The following is a 20,704-nucleotide window of genomic DNA, read 5'->3' as shown; positions in this document are numbered from 1 at the left end:
GTAGGGAAAATGCCAGGTTTCCTCCAGACGTGACACTTGGCATTCAGGCCAAGGAGTTCAATCTTGTTTTCATCAGACCTGAGAATCTTGTTTCTCATTGTCTGAGAGTCCTTTGGCAAACTCCAAGCGGGCTGTTATGTGCCTTTTACTGAGGATTGGCTTCCATCTGGCCACTCTACCATAAAGGCCTGATTGATGAAGTGCTGCAGAGATAGTTGTCCTTCTGGAAGTTTCTCCCATCTCCACAGAGGGACTCTGGAACTCTGTCAGAGTGACCATCTGATTCTTGGTCACCTCCCTGATCAAGGCCCTTCTCCCCCGATTGCTCAGACACAATCCTGTCTCGGAGCTCTACGGACGATTCCTTCGACCTCATAGCTTGGTATTTGCTCTGACATGCACTGTCAACCGTGGGAACTTATAATAGACAGGTGTGTGCCTTTCCAAATCATGTCCAATCAATTTCATTTACCACAGGTGTGAACTCCAATCAAGTTGTAGAAACATAAAGGATGATCAATGGAAACAGGATGCACCTGAGCTCAGTTTAATAATAATAATAAATTAACATACATTTCTATAAATCTGTTTTTTGCTTTGTCATTATGGGGTATTGTGTGTAGATTGATGAGGGGAAAATTGATTGAAATAATTTTAGAATAAGGCCTAAACATAACCAAAATGCTTTATTGGCATGAGGTAACAATGTACGTATTGCCAAAGCTTACTTTGGATATTTACAATATGAAAATAATAAGAATCCAAATAGTCAACGGGACAACAATAACCAAGGGTCAAAATAACCAACACATTGAACAATGAACAATAAGCATCGAGGACATGTGCAGGTTGGTTGGTCTGTCAGGCACTGTTTATCATCTTACGGCAGACAGCAATGTGGTGCACTGCCAACTCACAGTGGTCTACTTTGTCAAGCTTTTCCTGTGTCTACCCTTCTCAATGGCAAGGCTGTGCTCACTGAGCATGTACTTTGTCAAGCTTTTCCTGTGTCTACCCTTCTCAATAGCAAGGCTGTGTTCACTGTGCATGTACTTTGTCAAGGTTTTCCTGTGTCTACCCTTCTCAATGGCAAGGCTATGCTCACTGTGCCTGTACTTTGTCAATGTTTTCCTGTGTCTACCCTTCTCAATGGCAAGGCTGGGCTCACTGAGCATGTACTTTGTCAAGGTTTTCCTGTGTCTACCCTTCTCAATGGCAAGGCTGTGCTCACTGTGCCTGTACTTTGTCAAGGTTTTTCTAAGGTCTTGATCAGTAACCCTGGTCAAATAGTTAGCCACTTGTGTACTGTCCATTTAGGGCCATTTTGCTTGTTTCCCAATAAGCAATGTAGTTTTGTTTTGACTGTGTTGTAATTTGGTTTATTCTGATTGATTGTATGTTCTGGTCCTGAGGCTTCAGTGTGTTAGTAGAACAGGTTTGTGAACTCAGCCCCAGGACCAGCTGGATGAGGAGCCTGAGGCTTCAGTGTGTTAGTAGAACAGGTTAGTGAACTCAGCCCCAGGACCAGCTGGATGAGGGGACTGAGGCTTCAGTGTGTTAGTAGAACAGGTTTGTGAACTCAGCGCCAGGACCAGCTGGATGAGGGGACTGAGGCTTCAGTGTGTTAGTAGAACAGGTTTGTGAACTCAGCCCCAGGACCAGCTGGATGAGGAGACTGAGGCTTCAGTGTGTTAGTAGAACAGGTTTGTGAACTCAGCGCCAGGAACAGCTGGATGATGTGACTCTTTTCTTTGCTCAGCTCTTGGCATTGCAGGGCAATGCAGGGCATCCTCATTGCAGGGCAATGCATGGCATCCTCATTGCAGGGCAATGCATGGCATCCTCATTGCAGGGCAATGCCAAGAGCTGAGCAAAGAAAAGAGTCCCCTCATCTAGCTGGTCCTGGCGCTGAGTTCACAAACCTGTTGAGATGGGGTCAGTTTCCAAAACTGAATTGCTCTTTTTTGAGATTTTATTATTTGTGGATATTGGCCTAATTCTGCCCTGCATGCGTTGTTTGTAGTTTTCCTCTGAAGAATCATACAAAACTCTGCATGCAGGGTTTCAATAGGGTGTTTGTCCCATTTGGTGAAATCTTGTTTTGCAAGTGGACCCCACACCTTACACATTCAATTAGTTTTTGCCAAAGGTATTTCAATTTTAATTTTTTTTTTATGGCTTAGAATGCCCTGCGTGCTTTCTCTCTCAGTTCATTCACTGCCTCATTAAGGTGTCCAGTTGAGCTTATTTTTAAACCTAAGTAATTGTAGTGTGTGCAGTACTCTATATATTTTGTACCAATTGAGAACTTTGGTCTAATTCTCTGAGATCTGGATCTTCTCTGGAAAATCATTATTTTAGTATTTTTGGGGTTTACTGCCAGGGCCCAGGTCTGGCAGTACTGCTCTAGCAAGTCCAGGTTCTGCTGTAGGCCATGTGCTGTGGGTGACAGCAAGCATAGGTCATCTGCGAAGAGCAGCCATTTAACCTGAATTGTGGAGACACCAGGAGTTGAAGATATTTCTATATATATTTTTTTCTCTCATCCTCTCTCTCTCTCTCTCTCTCTCTCTCTCTCTCTCTCTCTCTCTCTCTCTCTCTCTCACTCTCTCTCTCTCTCTCTCATCCTCCCTTTCTCTCTCATCCTCCCTCTTTCTTTCTCATCCTCCATCTCTTTCTCTCGCTCTCTCTCCTCTCACTCTCTCTCCTCTCTCACTCTCTCTCATCCTTTCTCTCTCTCTCATCCCCTCTCTCATCCTCTCTCTCTACTCTCATATCCCCCTCTCTCTCTCTCTGATCCTCTCTCTCTACTCTCATCCTCTCCCTCTTTCTCTCTCATCCCCCCTCTCTCTCTCTCTCTCCTCTCTCATCCTCCCTTTCTCTCTCATCCTCCCTCTTTCTTTCTCATCCTCCCTCTCTTTCTCTCGCTCTCTCATCTCCTCTCACTCTCTCTCCTCTCTCCTCTCTCACTCTCTCTCTCATCCTTTCTCTCTCTCTCATCCCCTCTCTCATCCTCTCTCTCTACTCTCATCCTCCCTCTTTCTCTCTCATCCCCTCTCTCTCTCTCTCTCTCTCTCTCTCTCTCTCTCTCTCTCTCTCTCTCTCTCTCTCTCTCTCTCTCTCTCTCTCTCGCTCTCTCATTCTCTCCTCTCTCTCCTCTCATTCTTGCTCTCTCTTTCTCCTCTTCCCTCTCTGAGTGGGAGCAGTACAGTTCATGTGGTTTCACTTTAAACACAATCAACCCTGGAATGAGAGAAAGAGCCTCATACAGCTCTCACTTTTATCTTGTAGCTTTTAGACGGATTGGTTCTCTTCTTTACCACGTTGAGTTTTTCTTCAAAGTGAAGAGATACAGTACATCTCACAAGAGAATAACCTTCCTATTTTGAAACAGGTTCTCTGGGTTGCAGATCTCGGTTCTCTGGGATCCTAATTGAAGCCTTGGGTTGGTCCAGTACAATATGGATGACTTGGTTTAGAAGTTGTATGTCTGAATATAGTCAGATCTAACGGCTCCAGTATAAAATGGCCTGATGTTTACATTAGTCTTCCAGCAGTATAATACACACTGTAGAATGTCTTCCAAATTAGAGCAGCCTTTTGATTAAAACCTTGTACATCTTTACCCTGCCACACACACACGCACCTTATAACTGATACAAGACTTGAGGCTTGATTGCTGTAAGAGCCAAGGCAGACTGGTTTCACATGGCAGACCCCTCTCCCCCCGTGGATTTAAGACTCTTTTATTTACGGTCTGCTCTGAATAAGCTGTTCTCAGCAATTATGGCAAATACAATTCAATCTGTTTGGAGATTTCCCTTTAATCTCATTTCCAGGGTCCTAACCAGAACCAGCTGCCCCCCCACCCCCTCCTTTCCCCCTCTAAACATTCATCATCCCAGTAAAGATCACAGTGCTGTGATGTCGTTTAACCCCCCCTTTTTACCCTTCTCCTCCCCTCCTGTCCCTTGTTCAAACTGAACCCTTGTAAAGGGGGGCGGACACACCCCCTCCACTGGGCTTTCCTGTGGTTTGTTACCTCACGCAGTAGTTGCCACCCCACTAACTCTCCCGCCATGATTCAGAGCAGAGCACTTTATTACACACTGACCGTGGCTGTAAGGAACATCCACATGGCATACAAATAGTCTCCCTTGCTTTTGGCTGCGTTCCTTCTTCCCTGGTCGCTCGCTCTCGCTCTCACCCAACCTCCACCTCTCTCTACATCAATCTACCTTTCACACCATCTCCCACCCTCCTTATTCCTCTGTCACTCCCCCTCTTCCTCTCTCCTAACCCCTGTGGTCAGGTCAGAGGTTGCTGCGGCCATCTCTGTTTCCTCTCTGGGATTGCTGACCACATCCCTGTCAGTAATAGGCCATTAGCCTGTCAGTCTGCAGCGCTGCAGTGGGGGCCACTGTACACGCACCCAGCCCCCCCCCCCTCTTCTCATTGATCCCCTGAGGGGCCCCTGCACTCTTCTCCTCCCAGGCCTCAGTCCTTGGCCAAGCCCTCTGTTTTTGCAGAGTTCCAAAACACTTTGTTGCCTCAATAATGTTCATTTATGGGATAATATTGCTCTGGAGGGACACATGGTGCTGATTTGACTTGGACGGCGCTTCGCCATGGCCCTCGTTCCTCGTCCCACTCTCCCTTTTCTCTTCTCTTCATTCTTTGGTTCTTTCTCTTCCTGCGGTACGAGTCTCTGATCCTGTGTTGACCTGGGATTTACACACCAGGGAGTTGTACCAGAGAGGGGACTGGAGGCCTCTCATTTCACAGGATTTACACCAGGGCTGGCTAGGGGGGGGGGTCTAGGGATGTGTGGGGGGCTAGGGATGTGTGTGTGTGGGGGGGGGGGCTATGGATGTGTGAGGGGGTAGGTATGTTGGGGGACGGATGGATGGGGGGCTAGGGATATGTGGGGGGGGTAGGTATGCTGGGGGAGGGATGGATGGGGGCTAGGGATGTGTGTGGGGGGTAGGTATGCTGGGGGAGGGAATGATGGAGGGGACTAGGGATCTGTGGGGGGTAGGTATGCTGGGGGAGCGGATGATGGAGGGGGCTAGGGATGTGTGGGGGGTAGGTGTGCTGGTGGAGGGATGGATGGGGGGATGGGATGGGGGGTGTAGGTATGCTGGGTGAGGGATGGATGGGGGGATAGGGATGTGGGGTTGTAGGTATGCTGGGTGAGGGATGGATGGGGGATAAGGATGGGGGGTTGGTATGCTGGGTGAGGGATGGATGGGGGGATAAGGATGTGGGGGTTGGTATGCTGGGTGAGGGATGGATGGGGGTTAAGGATGTGGGGGGTTGGTATGCTGGGGGAGGGATGGATGGGGGATAAGGATGTGGGGGGTTGGTATGCTGGGGGAGGGATGGATGGGGGATAAGGATGTGGGGGGTTGGTATGCTGGGGGAGGGATGGATGGGGGGGATAGGGATGTGGGGGTGGTATGCTGGGGGAGGGATGGATGGGGGGATAGGGATGTGGGGGGGTTGGTATGCTGGGGGAGGGATGGATGGGGGGATAGGGATGTGGGGGGTTGGTATGCTGGGGGAGGGATGGATGGGATCAGAGGAGTCCCAGTCCCAAACCTCGGCAGGAGGATCCTTTATTTTTTTTTACGTGACAAAACTAAAGGAGGCTGGGGCATAGTGCATGTCCCAGAATAATGTGCTGTGTCAAAAGGGGTGTGGATGGACATGTTGCCAATACATACTTAAGAACATCCAGACTTTTAAAGTGGAGTCCATTTACAAAGGCAGAAACGTACACAGACTGATCAGAAACTGGCCCCCCTACTACCCCCCTTTTGGTTTGCATTAACCCCCATGTGTAATTACCATCGTCATCTTTCCTTGAAACGCAATGAGGACACAGAATACGGCCGTACGCTAAACAGTTTCATCTGAGCTCAATCTTTATATTTTTCCCTCATTAGCTCTTGGTTAACCGCTAGCTAATGCTTAGTGTGTCCTCTCCTCTTTCCCCCCTCGTAACCTTTACCCAGAACCAGATGCCTCCTCCCTTCCCTCCCCGCCACTCTTCAAACCAATGACTTAATAATCCCGTCTCTCAAACAGAAAAACCCTTTTCATCTCTGCTCGGGCCTCGACACTGTGGCCGTGTATGTAGTTTAACAGGGATAAGACTGTGGCCTGGCTGGCTGACTGGCTGGTTGGCTGGCTGGTTGGTTGTATGGCTGGCTGGCTGGTTGGCTGGCTGGCTGGCTGGCTGGCTGGCTGGTTGGTTGTATGGCTGGCTGGCTGACTGACTGACTGACTGACTGGCTGACTGGTTGGCTGACTGACTGACTGGTTGGCTGACTGACTGACTGGTTGGCTGACTGACTGACTGGTTGGCTGGCTGGTTGGCTGGTTGTATGGCTGGCTGGCTGGTTGGCCGCTTGGGCTGGTGTTTGGAAACATGGCCGTGAGGTTAAGAGTAGCACTGGGCTTTCTTCCCAGTTCTTAAAGACATGGGGCTGTACGCCTGGGGGGAAGGGGGGAGTCCGTCACCATAGGCTTGTTAGCATGGTTAGAATAGGAGTCCATCACCATAGGCTTGTTAGCATGGTTAGTGGTCCTTCTGTAGCTCAGTGGTCCTTCTGTAGCTCAGTTGGTAGAGCATGGTGCTTGTAACGCCAGGGTAGTGGGTTCGATCCCCGGGACCACCCATACGTAGAATGTATGCACACATGACTGTAAGTCGCTTTGGATAAAAGCGTCTGCTAAATGGCATATATTTTTTATATATATTAGAATAGGAGTCCATCACCATAGGCTTGTTAGCATGGTTAGAATAGGAGTCCGTCACCATAGGCTTGTTAGCATGGTTAGAATAGGAGTCCGTCACCATAGGCTTGTTAGCATGGTTAGAATAGGAGTCCATCACCATAGGCTTGTTAGCATGGTTAGAATAGGAGTCCTTCACCATAGGCTTGTTAGCATGGTTAGAATAGGAGTCCATCACCATAGGCTTGTTAGCATGGTTAGAATAGGAGTCCATCACCATAGGCTTGTTAGCATGGTTAGAATAGGAGTCCATCACCATAGGCTTGTTAGCATGGTTAGAATAGGAGTCCATCACCATAGGCTTGTTAGCATGGTTAGAATAGGAGTCCATCACCATAGGCTTGTTAGCATGGTTAGAATAGGAGTCCATCACCATAGGCTTGTTAGCATGGTTAGAATAGGAGTCCATCACCATAGGCTTGTTAGCATGGTTAGAATAGGAGTCCATCACCATAGGCTTGTTAGCATGGTTAGAATAGGAGTCCATCACCATAGGCTTGTTAGCGTGCTTAGAATAGGAGTCCGTCACCATAGGGTCCGTCACCATAGGCTTGTTAGCGTGGTTAGAATAGGAGTCAGTCACCATAGGCTTGTTAGCGTGGTTAGAATAGGCTGCGGACGTTTTCAAGATGGGAACTGGATGAACAGTTTGTAGTTCAGTAGACCGTGGCGTGTCAAGTTGGTGCTGGCTTGGCTTGGGGTTAGTTGCTCTCCTCTCGACTGTAGTGGTGATGGATGACAGGTTGCGATGTAATAAAATGTTTAGGCTTGGTTGTATATAACCGACATAAGGGATGGAGCAGTCGACACTAATTCAATACACATTAAAATACTCTTGCTGACACGTTTATTTTTGCATGGGCTGCATCACAATCTGCCAATGTCTGCCTTCCTCTGTCTGCCTTCCCTCTGTCTGCCTTCCTCTGTCTGCCTTCCCTCTGTCTGCCTTCCCTCTGTCTGCCTTCCCTCTGTCTGCCTTCCCTCTGTCTGCCTTCCCTCTGTCTGCCTTCCCTCTGTCTGCCTTCCTCATCGGTTTGTCAGACCAGGAGACGTCACAAAAATCTGTCGTCTTACGAAAACGTCTGCAGGGCCTGAACTGTTTAGGCTACAAAACTGAACAAAACATATAAAACACAACATGTAATCATTTCAAAGATTTTACTGTGTTACAGTTCATGTAAGGAAATCAGTATTTTAAATGAATGAATTAGGCCCTAATCTATGGATTTCACATGACTGGGAATACAGATATTCATCTGTTGATCAGATAGCTTAAAAAAAAATGTTTTTAAGTAAAGGCGTGGTTCAGAAAACCAGTCAGTATCTGGTGTGACCATTTTCCACATGCGCGACATCTCCTTCACATAGAGTTGATCAGGCTGTTGATTGTGGCCTGTGGAATGTTGTCCCACTCTTCAATGGCTGTACAAAGTTGCTGGATATTGTCGGGAACTGGAACACACTGTCATACGTCAATCCAGAGCAACCCAAACATGCTCAATGGGTGACATGTCTGGTGAGATTACAGGCTATGGAAGAACTGGGACATTTTCAGCTTCCAGGAATGGTGGACACATCCTTGTGACATGGGGCCATACATTATCATGCTGAAACATGAGGTGATGGCAGCAGGACAATGGGCCTCAGGATCTCATCACAGTATATCTGTGCATTCAAAATTGCCATTGATAAAATGCAATTGTGTTCGTTGTCTGTAGCTCATGCCTGCCAAATACCATAACCCCACCGCCATCATGGGAAACTCTGTTCACAATGTTGTCATCAGCAAACCGCTCGCCCACACGACGCCTGCCATCTGCTCGGTACAGTTGAAACCGGGACTCGGCCATTTCTCCAGCATGCCAGTGGACATCGAAGGTGAGTATTTGCCCACTGAAGTTGGTTACGACGTCGAACTGCAGTCAGATCCTGGTGAGGATGACAAGCAAGCAGATGAACTTCCCTGAGACGGTTTCTGACAGTTAGTGCAGAAATCCTTCGGTTGTGCAAATCCACAGTTTCATCAGCAGTGCAGGTGGCTGGTCTCAGACGATCCCGCACTGCCAAGTTCTCTAAAATGACATTGAAGGCGGCTTATGGTAGAGAAATTAACATTCTATTTTCTGATGGACATTCCTCAGTCTTGCATGCCAGTTGCACACAAAACTTGAGACATCTGTGGCATTGTGTTATGTGAAAAAACAACACATTTTATTGGAATTTTGTGCCCAGCACAAGTTGCACCTGTGTAATGATCATGCTTCTTGATATGCCACACCTGTCAGGTGGATAGATTATCTTAGCAAAAGAGAATTTCTCACTAACAGGGATGGAAACACATTTGTACACAAAATGTTAGAGAAAATAGCTTTTTGTGTGTATGGAACATTTCTGGTATCTTTTGTTTCAACTCATGAAACATGGAACCAACACTTTACACGTTGCCTTAATATAATACTACTATGGAAAGCATCAGGACTTGTCTGAAGGTAATCCAGCACCTGTTAAAAACATGTTTTAGTAGTTTTGTGCCCCGAAAAAAGGGGCTTAAATCTGGGTAAAAAACAAACTAATCATAAGCTTCTTTAATATCTCAGAAATACGACAGACACTCAAAACAGATACTTCTGTTTGATTTATTTTTGAACTGTTTTGTCGTGTATGAATATGGTATTCAATGCATTTCTATGCAAGTTCATTACTATTGTTGCTCACACAGGAAAGTTGAACCATATGGTGTGATTATTATGTTCCTCATAAACCCTAATTAGGGTCTAATTAGTCACACACACACAGTTCACATCAGGACAACAAACATTTCAACTTGAGAAATGACATGGCCACTTGACACTTCTCTATAAATGGCACAATGAAATGGCTTGTTTTGTTAAATAACCTATAATGAACAGTGTATTAAAGCGTTTACCACTGTGTTGTTTTCTTGTAGCTTTGCTTCTCCATAACCTCTCTTCTCTCTAACTTGTTTACACTTAAGTGTTATTGATGTTTTACATCAGCATTGAAATTGACATGCTACACAGTTTACCAGACAGTACGTCATTTCAGAGTAGGCTAGTCCTCAAGGGACATGTTATGAATTAACTAGTGCGTGTCTGCCTGTTCTTTAGTGATGTCCTCAAATCTACCCCAAGTCTGTAATTTGCATTAACATCAGTCTGTTACTGGGCAGAACAAAGATAAGAGGACTTTCCGCTATATGATGAAATATAACTTCTTTGCTCTCTGTCCACTTCCTGCTAATGATTTCTCTGAGAAGCCACCTGGACGTCACGATGGATGTGAACAAAGGTCAAGAGGTCAAACCCCTGGACCCGTTCCCCTTTGGAGTAAATTAGAGGGTAGTGTGCTTGACTTATCTTCCAGTTGGCGTGAAGCCTAGGTTCCCAGGTACCTTCAGAGCATAGAGTGGTGAGGCGGAGGAGCTCCGTGGACCCTTCATGTCCACAAGTCATTCATTGCGATCTGTAGAGTTGGTGTTTTCTTGTGTCAATTAACTTGTGACATTCCTAGATTACTCACACTAATAAGGTACGACAATTACCATAGTCAGTTTTTAAAAAGTTAAGGGTACAAGACTGTGTACATATCTGGCAGTGTTGGCAAAAACACTACATATCCCATGGAGCCAAGAGGTGAGCAGCAGTATTTCAGGAAAACCAGAATCCTCCACAGTATTTCTGGAAAACCAGAATTCTCCACAGTATTTCTGGAAAAAAACAATCCTCCACAGTATTTCTGGAGAATCCTCCACAGTATTTCAGGAAAACCAGAATCCTCCACAGTATTTCTGGAAAAACAGAATCCTCCACAGAATCCTCCACAGTATTTCTGGAAAACCAGAATCCTCCATAGTATTTCTGGAAAACCAGAATCCTCCACAGTATTTCTGGAAAACCAGAATCCTCCACAGTATTTCTGGAAAACCAGAATCCTCCACAGAATTTCTGGAAAAACAGAATCCTCCACAGTATTTCTGGAAAAACAGAATCCTCCACAGTATTTCTGGAAAAACAGAATCCTCCACAGTATTTCTGGAAAAACAGAATCCTCCACAGAATCCTCCACAGTATTTCTGGAAAAACAGAATCCTCCACAGTATTTCTGGAAAAACAGAATCCTCCACAGTATTTTTGGAAAACCAGAATCCTCCACAGTATTTCTGGAAAAACAGAATCCTCCACAGTATTTCTGGAAAACCAGAATCCTCCATAGAATCCTCCACAGTATTTCTGGAAAACCAGAATCCTCCACAGAATTTCTGGAAAACCAGAATCCTCCACAGAATTTCTGGAAAAACAGAATCCTCCACAGTATTTCTGGAAAAACAGAATCCTCCACAGTATTTCTGGAAAAACAGAATCCTCCACAGTATTTCTGGAAAAACAGAATCCTCCACAGTGTTTCTGGAAAACCAGAATCCTCCACAGAATCCTCCACAGTATTTCTGGAAAAACAGAATCCTCCACAGTATTTCTGGAAAAACAGAATCCTCCACAGAATCCTCCACAGTATTTCTGGAAAAACAGAATCCTCCACAGTATTTCTGGAAAAACAGAATCCTCCACAGAATCCTCCACAGTATTTCTGGAAAACCAGAATCCTCCACAGAATCCTCCACAGTATTTCAGGAGAACCAGAATCCTCCACAGTATTTCTGGAAAACCAGAATCCTCCACAGTATTTTTGGAAAACCAGAATCCTCCACAATATTTCTGGAAAACCAGAATCCTCCACAGTATTTCTGGAAAACCAGAATCCTCCACAGTATTTTTGGAAAACCAGAATCCTCCACAATATTTCTGGAAAACCAGAATCCTCCACAGTATTTATGGAAAACCAGAATCCTCCACAGAATCCTCCACAGTATTTCTGGAAAAACAGAATCCTCCACAGTATTTCTGGAAAAACAGAATCCTCCACAGTATTTCTGGAAAACCAGAATCCTCCACAGTATTTTTGGAAAACCAGAATCCTCCACAATATTTCTGGAAACCCAGAATCCTCCACAGTATTTCTGGAAAACCAGGGAATATATTGAATGTTCCTGGAATCAACCCTAGACATGACATATCTCCAATGAGTCATGACTATTTAACAAAACAAATATCTTAGATACATGTTTGTATAACTAGCAAAGGAGTTTAAGTTAAGTGTGCAGTATTTATGAAGTTTGGTAACGAGGATGAAAACTAGTATCGTTCAGCTAGCTAGTTTAGCCAGGGAAAACCGAAAGAAGAAAAACATTTCAGGACAGGATATAGCTGGGTGCATGTGCACTAGGCTAATTCAGGACAGGATATAGCTGGGTGCACCAGGCTAATTCAGGACAGGATATAGCTGGGTGCACCAGGCTAATTCAGGACAGGATATAGCTGGGTGCACGTGCACTAGGCTAATTCAGGACAGGATATAGCTGGGTGCACTAGGCTAATTCAGGACAGGATATAGCTGGGTGCACTAGGCTAATTCAGGACAGGATATAGCTGGGTGCACCAGGCTAATTCAGGACAGGATATAGCTGGGTGCACGTGCACCAGGCTAATTCAGGACAGGATATAGCTGGGTGCACTAGGCTAATTCAGGACAGGATATAGCTGGGTGCACGTGCGATAGGGCAAATTCAGGACAGGATATAGCTGGGTGCACTAGGCTAATTCAGGACAGGATATAGCTGGGTGCACTAGGCTAATTCAGGACAGGATATAGCTGGGTGCACTAGGCTAATTCAGGACAGGATATAGCTGGGTGCACTAGGCTAATTCAGGACAGGATATAGCTGGGTGCACTAGGCTAATTCAGGACAGGATATAGCTGGGTGCACCAGGCTAATTCAGGACAGGATATAGCTGGGTGCACGTGCACCAGGCTAATTCAGGACAGGATATAGCTGGGTGCACTAGGCTAATTCAGGACAGGATATAGCTGGGTGCACGTGCACCAGGCTAATTCAGGACAGGATATAGCTGGGTGCACTAGGCTAATTCAGGACAGGATATAGCTGGGTGCACGTGCGATAGGGCAAATTCAGGACAGGATATAGCTGGGTGCACTAGGCTAATTCAGGACAGGATATAGCTGGGTGCACTAGGCTAATTCAGGACAGGATATAGCTGGGTGCACTAGGCTAATTCAGGACAGGATATAGCTGGGTGCACTAGGCTAATTCAGGACAGGATATAGCTGGGTGCACTAGGCTAATTCAGGACAGGATATAGCTGGGTGCACCAGGCTAATTCAGGACAGGATATAGCTGGGTGCACCAGGCTAATTCAGGACAGGATATAGCTGGGTGCACGTGCACCAGGCTAATTCAGGACAGGATATAGCTGGGTGCACCAGACTAATTCAGGACAGGATATAGCTGGGTGCACCAGGCTAATTCAGGACAGGATATAGCTGGGTGCACGTGCACTAGGCTAATTCAGGACAGGATATAGCTGGGTGCACTAGGCTAATTCAGGACAGGATATAGCTGGGTGCACCAGGCTAATTCAGGACAGGATATAGCTGGGTGCACCAGGCTAATTCAGGACAGGATATAGCTGGGTGCACCAGGCTAATTCAGGACAGGATATAGCTGGGTGCACGTGCACTAGGCTAATTCAGGACAGGATATAGCTGGGTGCACTAGGCTAATTCAGGACAGGATATAGCTGGGTGCACTAGGCTAATTCAGGACAGGATATAGCTGGGTGCACTAGGCTAATTCAGGACACACATTGTAGTTTTTATGCCCTGATGTCAGGAGCTGGAAATGAAACGTTTGAATAAACAATTCAGATACTGAAACGAATACATCAGATGACAAATATTTGAGAGCTAATTGATATACATCTGAAATATGATGGAACTGTCAATAGTAAAACCATGTTTGAGTGAATCCAGAAAATGAACAGTATGTATTTTATTTATTTAACTAGGCAAGTCAGTTAAGAACAAATTCTTATTTCAAATGACGGCCTAGGAACAGTGGGTTAACTGATTTCTACCTTGTCAACTCAGGGATTTGATCTAGCAACCTTTAGGTACAACACTCTAACCACTAGGCTACCTGCCGCCCCCACACTGTGTGTGTGTGTGTGTGTGTGTGTGTGTGTGTGTGTGTGTGTGTGTGTGTGTGTGTGTGTGTGTGTGTGTGTGTGTGTGTGTGTGTGTGGTGAAGTCTCTTCCAGACACGGTAGACTCCTCCTCGTTACCACTCTATAGGGACTGTTGGTCATTAGCATTGGAAAAAATACATTTATTATACAAGGCTGTAGTCACACAACCCAATTAAACACATGAAAGCAAACTCTCCTCTTGGGCAGGAAGACATAAACAGGCTGTAAAATGGAGAACTACATCTGTGTTCGTTTCTCTACCTTGAAAGACGGCCACATTTGGTAAGCTTTAACAAACACCTTCAAATAATCAAGAGCAGTTTAGGGGGGAAAAGCACCACATTAATGCTCTACCCATCTGCTTTCAATGTTGGAAAGGAGTTGTTTTGGGATGATAAAATGCTTTGTATTGCATGTGGCACGTTCTGTTCACATGGGCATGAATGTAACATGTTAGCCTAAGCATTAGTGCTGGGAATTGCCAGGGACCTCACCATAAGATGTTATCACAATACTTAGGTGCCAATACGATATGTATTGCTATTCTCACGAGTCTATATGTACTGCAATTCCACACTGTGATTTTCTTGTGATTTCGACGTTAAACATATTGCTCTCCATATGTCTGCCTCAGAGGGACAGGAGAGAACCATGACAACATGAGTTTTTGACCAGTCGTGGAAATAAGAGCCGAAAAACACATTTCCTCTCTATTTAAAAAGATTGAGAACGAGCTCTAAAGGAAAAATACTGGAGTTTTGGTGCAGGTACAGCCAACTACCTCAGAAATAATATTGCAGTATTGTCGATAGACACGATATATAGTGAAATAATATTCAGATACGCCACTTGACTCCCTCCACTAATAAGCATGCACATACTCCTCTTCTCACCCCCTCGTGCATCCTTAGATGTCGGCCTAACACGCAAGTTGTAACAATGACTTCCTCTTTCAGTGGAACAGGACTCTTGGATGAACTGATATTTTGCCTGATATATGCGTTTATCAGAAAGATCTTTGCTGCACACCTTCATGATGTAAAGTAAGTCAGTAGCTTTGTGTGAGCGTTTGCTCGTGCCAGACGGGTTGAAACTCTTTCTGGCAAAGAGCCAATCTTCAATTAATACCATCCCTCCCATCGTTAAACGTACCATATGAAACATCCTCAAATTATTATCAGAAACAATGCATCGCTGCATACACAGTAGGCGCTAACATACTGTATGTTAGCCTCGCTAATGCCCTATAATTAGTGTCTATAACGTGAGCATTAGAACTGTGAGATATCCTCTAATTTCACCTATTGAGGTTTGTAAATAAATAGCATCCCGCTTTCATTCGGAGCGGGGCCTTTCGATGTATAGAAGGGGCCTCTCGGATGCCTGTGTGGAATCCTAATTAAATTACCTCATTAGTCGAGGCTCAGCGTTAACACCTAATGTTGCCTTTAAAACTGTCGAAAATGTCCCCTTTCATCTCTACCTTTTCCAGGCGTTTGCGTCGCTCTGATCTCGGGTCTGTGATTGCACCTTTTTGTGTCTTGAATTTCCATGTAAATTCTCCTCTGATGAGCGCTTTCCCACTGACTGCCTCCCGCTCCGGGGGAAGAAGTAAATACTAATCCTGTGGGAAATGAGCCCCACTCACCTGATCTAATTGGTTTTGTCTTGATGAACTGCAGACGTGTGCGCGCGTGCGAGAGAGAGCTTCTAAGAGAGAGAGAGAGAGAGAGAGTGTGTGTGTGTGTGTGTGTGTGTGTGTGTGTGTGTGTGTGTGTGTGTGTGTGTTGGGCTAGAGACTCTGGCTTTCATGTCTCCACTTCAGAGGGCTGGTTTAGACCTTTCATACCTTGCTATCTGCCAGACCAAAGGGAAATATTTATAAATCATCTGCACAACAAATATTGAATCTGGCCTCGGGTGTCGGGGTCTGTAGATGGACTCTCTAGTGACTGATGTGGTAATGCACCTCATCCTACTGTGGATTGGATCTTGGAGGTTCTGGCTTTGACTGGCTCTCTCAAGTCTCATTTCCTGAATTGTAGATCGTCAACACATTTAACACATATTATTCACATGATTCATAATTCCTAACTCAATTGGCATTTAATGCAAGGATTTAGGATTTGAAATGCATGTTTCCCTATGCTGGATTCAGTTGGATGTATCTCCCTAGTTCAATACCTGCCATTCCTCTCCGGTTTCATTGTCACTATTTCATTTCATCGGGTTGTTTTTCAGATTGTCCTTCCCTTTTATGTCAGGCTGAGACGGCATGGCATCACTCACTATAGATGTTATACCCTGCGTTCCTCTTCAGCAGTGCAGTAAATGAGTAAAATGCACAGGTCTTAATATCGCTAACCCCGCTGCTTCCTTCCTAGCCACCCAAGGTAATTACCATAGCAGCACACTCCATTACATATTCACCAAGTGATGCCTCATTAGCTTTTGCAATCTAAGTGTTTAAAATATGTGAGTAGTATAGGCCTAAACTCTAGGCAGCTACAGACACAACACTGAATTACTGCCTGGGGCTACACTGTCTAAACTAGTCTGACTTGCCTATTGATAAATGTTAATGGTTATTTGTGTGTGTGTGCGTGTGCCCCTGTGAGAGAAGGGAAATGTTTGTGTTTTCTGAACAGTTCCCTCAGCAGGGCTGCAGTTCCACCCCCATCCTCCAGAGGGCAGCCTTGTATCACCAAAGGCTTGCCAGTCCCTGTACTGTAGCTGGGAATTTTGGGTTTGACAAGCAACTGCAGTGAAGAAACAGACGGCAAAGTGCTGGTACAACTCCCCACAGAATGGAGAGTGTTTTGTGATGCGGGTGGTGAAAGACTAGGGAAATCTAGTCTAGCTGCGCTGCTGTAGGCCCCAAAAATCTGGCCTTTTACTCATTCTGTCATTGTTGCATAACCCACAACACTGATTCATTTTATGAACAATGTTTTCAATTTGGTCCCGATCCGTTTGTGTTGTTCAAGATATCTCTTCACACTAGCAAGTATTGTTGCTTAGGCTTTTTTTGTGCATATTGCCCGAACACAGCCTCACAAGACAATGACACACAAAATGATTGACAGGCCTATCTTCAGATGTCTGCAGGCCTTATTTTCAGACAGATACACCCTTCAAAAGATCCCCTATTGAGTTCACGATTTGAGCAGGAAAGGGAGTGAGAGAGGAGAGTGAGTTGGCAGTTTTGCAGCGTGCCCTCTCACACTAGCCTTGTTGTTCCAGCCGGCCCAGGCTGTCAGTGGGCCTGTCTAACCTCTGACCTCAGCATGAGGAAGTGGTTAGGCAGCCCAATAACAAGGCCTGGTGGAGAGACTGAAACCAGAGCTGAAGTACTTGCTGCCCCTGCTCCCTTTAGTCCAGTTTGTCTTCAGGGCTCCATTCCAATCCAAATATGTCCTCCTTTCCCTCTACTCTTGTTGACTGCCTGTCTGTCACAGATCTAAAAGGCCTGGATAGGGTGAAGAATTGTGGCAGCAGCTCTACTGGGAAATCAGAGGGTAAGCTAGACCCATCCAAGTCTTTCAAATCTGTGTCAAGGAGTCAACAAGGGTAGAGACAAGGGAGTACGTTTTTGGCCTTAAACCAGTGAGGAGTGACCTAATATACTGACCCCTGTGACCTCTTGGGTTTGGCCAAGCATGTCACATGAGAGAGATGGGAGAGAACCCAAAGGTTGTTCCACAGTGTGAGGCAGCTTAGATGATGTGTATGGTGTTTTCCTCCTGTAAACAGAGTCGAGGCTCAGTGACAACACACTCATCATCAACTAACTTCCCTTCTCCGGCTTATTGTTGCAAATGCTCCCTAACACCTGGCCCGTGTCTCTCCCTCTCTCTCTCTCTCACTTACACACAGGAGGGGCTTAGCCAGATGTCAGCCTCCCATCTTAGGGAGCAATTAAAGGTGGTGTTATGATTAAGGAATTATTCTGCCAATGTTTCCTCATATGTGAAAATAATTGAGTGATTGAATGTCATCGCGATTAAATGATCTCTCTTTCTCTTGCTGTCTCTCATTCCCCCCTCCCCCCTGCTCTCTGCCTCTACATCGCGATTAAATGATCTCTCCTTCTCTTGCTGTCTCTCATTCCCCCCTCCCTCCTGCTCTCTGCCTCTATCCAGCTACTTAACTCATTCAGGGGGCACAATAAACCATACTCTCTTTGTAATAACTAGCTCTCTGCCTCTATCCAGCTACTTAACTCCTTCAGGGGGCACAATAAACCATACTCTCTTTGTAATAACTAGAGAGGACTCGGATTGATGCTAGTTAATCACACTGCACTTCACTGAACTGAGTGGACTTATACTTTTATATAAGGACATAAGAAAAAAGTTTGAGGCATTCTCCAACATAGGCCTTTTCATGTGTTGCTATAGTGATGAGCTACTGGAAACCCAACCATGAAAACCTTGGCTCCGTTCAACTGTTGACTCTGAAGAAAGAGAATATGATCAAATATTTGCGGGATTTAGTGCTTGGCTTTGATTGGCTGCCTGGCTCGCAGGTGACCGATGGTTGGCCAGTCTGGCATGATGTCAGCGCAGGCAATAGGAAAATGGAAGGTGGTAAAATCACTCAGTAGGGCCTTTAGGAATATTTGCTCAGCCGCCTGCCCCGCATCATCTGCTCAAATGATTGCGGAAAATCCTCGGCACCGAGCCTGGTGGATCTGAGCACCCAGATGTCAGCCATGATGGAAGTCAGCAGTGTTTGTGTGATTATGGTGGTTCTGTGTGGGGGTGCCATAGGAACAGAGATGCCATCACTCCCAACACACAAAATATTACAAGCCATAACACCGGCTGTGATTTTAGACTTAAACAAGATTAGCAATTTTTATGTATTTCTCAGCCCTAACTTTAATCTAAAACCTAAATGTAACTAATTCCTTACTTTGACTGTAAATGAGTCGTGACGTTTTGGCCACAAAATGAGGAAACAATGAAACTCAATTGAGTGGGTATGAACTGTAGAAAGCCAATCGGAGCTCAGAATCGTATTGCGTTGAGGCCCCACACCATGGCCTGTGATATGACTGACTATCATGGCACAGGGTTCATCTAGCAAAACAACTGCTCTGTGAATTACAGACACGGGATACAAGCTTGTTTCCTTCCTCTACTGTGTTACAACATCAACTCACCACCTGCCTACAGGCAGCTCTTCTCTGTACTTTCTACAGTACCAAGGAAAGATTCAGTAATGAGGTAAAGTGTATAAATGATTTAACCACGGGCTGTTAGTGAAGACGCCGTGAATGCTAATCATATCTGCTGCTATACCTTGGTGCTGCAACAGCAGGCCTGATTGATACCTTGGTGCTGCAACAGCAGGCCTGATTGATACCTTGGTGCTGCAACAGCAGGCCTGATTGATACCTTGGTGCTGCAACAGCAGGCTTGATTGATACCTTGGTGCTGCAACAGCAGGCCTGATTGATACCTTGGTGCTGCAACAGCAGGCCTGATTGATACCTTGGTGCTGCAACAGCAGGCCTGATTGATACCTTGGTGCTGCAACAGCAGGCCTGATTGATACCTTGGTGCTGCAACAGCAGGCTTGATTGATACCTTGGTGCTGCAACAGCAGGCTTGATTGATACCTTGGTGCTGCAACAGCAGGCCTGATTGATACCTTGGTGCTGCAACAGCAGGCCTGATTGATACCTTGGTGCTGCAACAGCAGGCCTGATTGATACCTTGGTGCTGCAACAGCAGGACTGATTGAGCCGTGTTTCAAATAACATTCCTTTCATGTCTGTTTATCAATGTCTAACAAACTTACCTGCACTCAAGACATCACAGTTTTGGATAGTGAAGGAAGGTCAATGGAGCTGTATGGTACATAGACAGGCATGGTTGACTAGGGCTGGGTTAGTGAATGGTACAGACCAGCTTGGTTGACTTTGGCTGGGTTGGTGTATGGTACATAGACAGGCATGGTTGACTTTGGCTGGGTTGGTGTATGGTACATAGACAGGCATGGTTGACTAGGGCTGGGTTGGTGAATGGTACAGACCAGCTTGGTTGACTTGGGCTGGGTTGGTGTATGGTGCAGACCAGCTTGGTTGACTAGGGCTGGGTTGGTGAATGGTACAGAGACAGGCATGGTTGACTAGGGCTGGGTTGGTGAATGGTACAGACCAGCTTGGTTGACTTGGGCTGGGTTGGTGTATGGTGCAGACCAGCTTGGTTGGCTAGGGCTGGGTTGGTGAATGGTGCAGACCAGCTTGGTTGGCTAGGGCTGGGTTGGTGAATGGCACAGACCAGCTTGGTTGGCTAGGGCTGGGTTGGTGAATGGTGCAGACCAGCTTGGTTGACTTGGGCTGGGTTGGTGAATGGTACAGACCAGCTTGGTTGACTTGGGCTGGGTTGGTGAATGGTACAGACCAGCTTGGTTGACTTGGGCTGGGTTGGTGAATGGTACAGACCAGCTTGGTTGACTTGGGCTGGGTTGGTGAATGGTACAGACCAGCTTGGTTGACTTGGGCTGGGTTGGTGAATGGTGCAGACCAGCTTGGTTGACTTGGGCTGGGTTGGTGAATGGTACAGAGACAGGCATGGTTGACTAGGGCTGGGTTGGTGAATGGTACAGACCAGCTTGGTTGACTTGGGCTGGGTTGGTGTATGGTGCAGACCAGCTTGGTTGGCTAGGGCTGGGTTGGTGAATGGTGCAGACCAGCTTGGTTGGCTAGGGCTGGGTTGGTGAATGGCACAGACCAGCTTGGTTGGCTAGGGCTGGGTTGGTGAATGGTGTAG

The sequence above is a fragment of the Oncorhynchus gorbuscha genome, unplaced genomic scaffold (genome assembly GCF_021184085.1).
Source record: "Oncorhynchus gorbuscha isolate QuinsamMale2020 ecotype Even-year unplaced genomic scaffold, OgorEven_v1.0 Un_scaffold_2250, whole genome shotgun sequence".
Taxonomy (NCBI): domain Eukaryota; kingdom Metazoa; phylum Chordata; class Actinopteri; order Salmoniformes; family Salmonidae; genus Oncorhynchus; species Oncorhynchus gorbuscha.
This window is presented reverse-complemented; position numbering follows the sequence as displayed.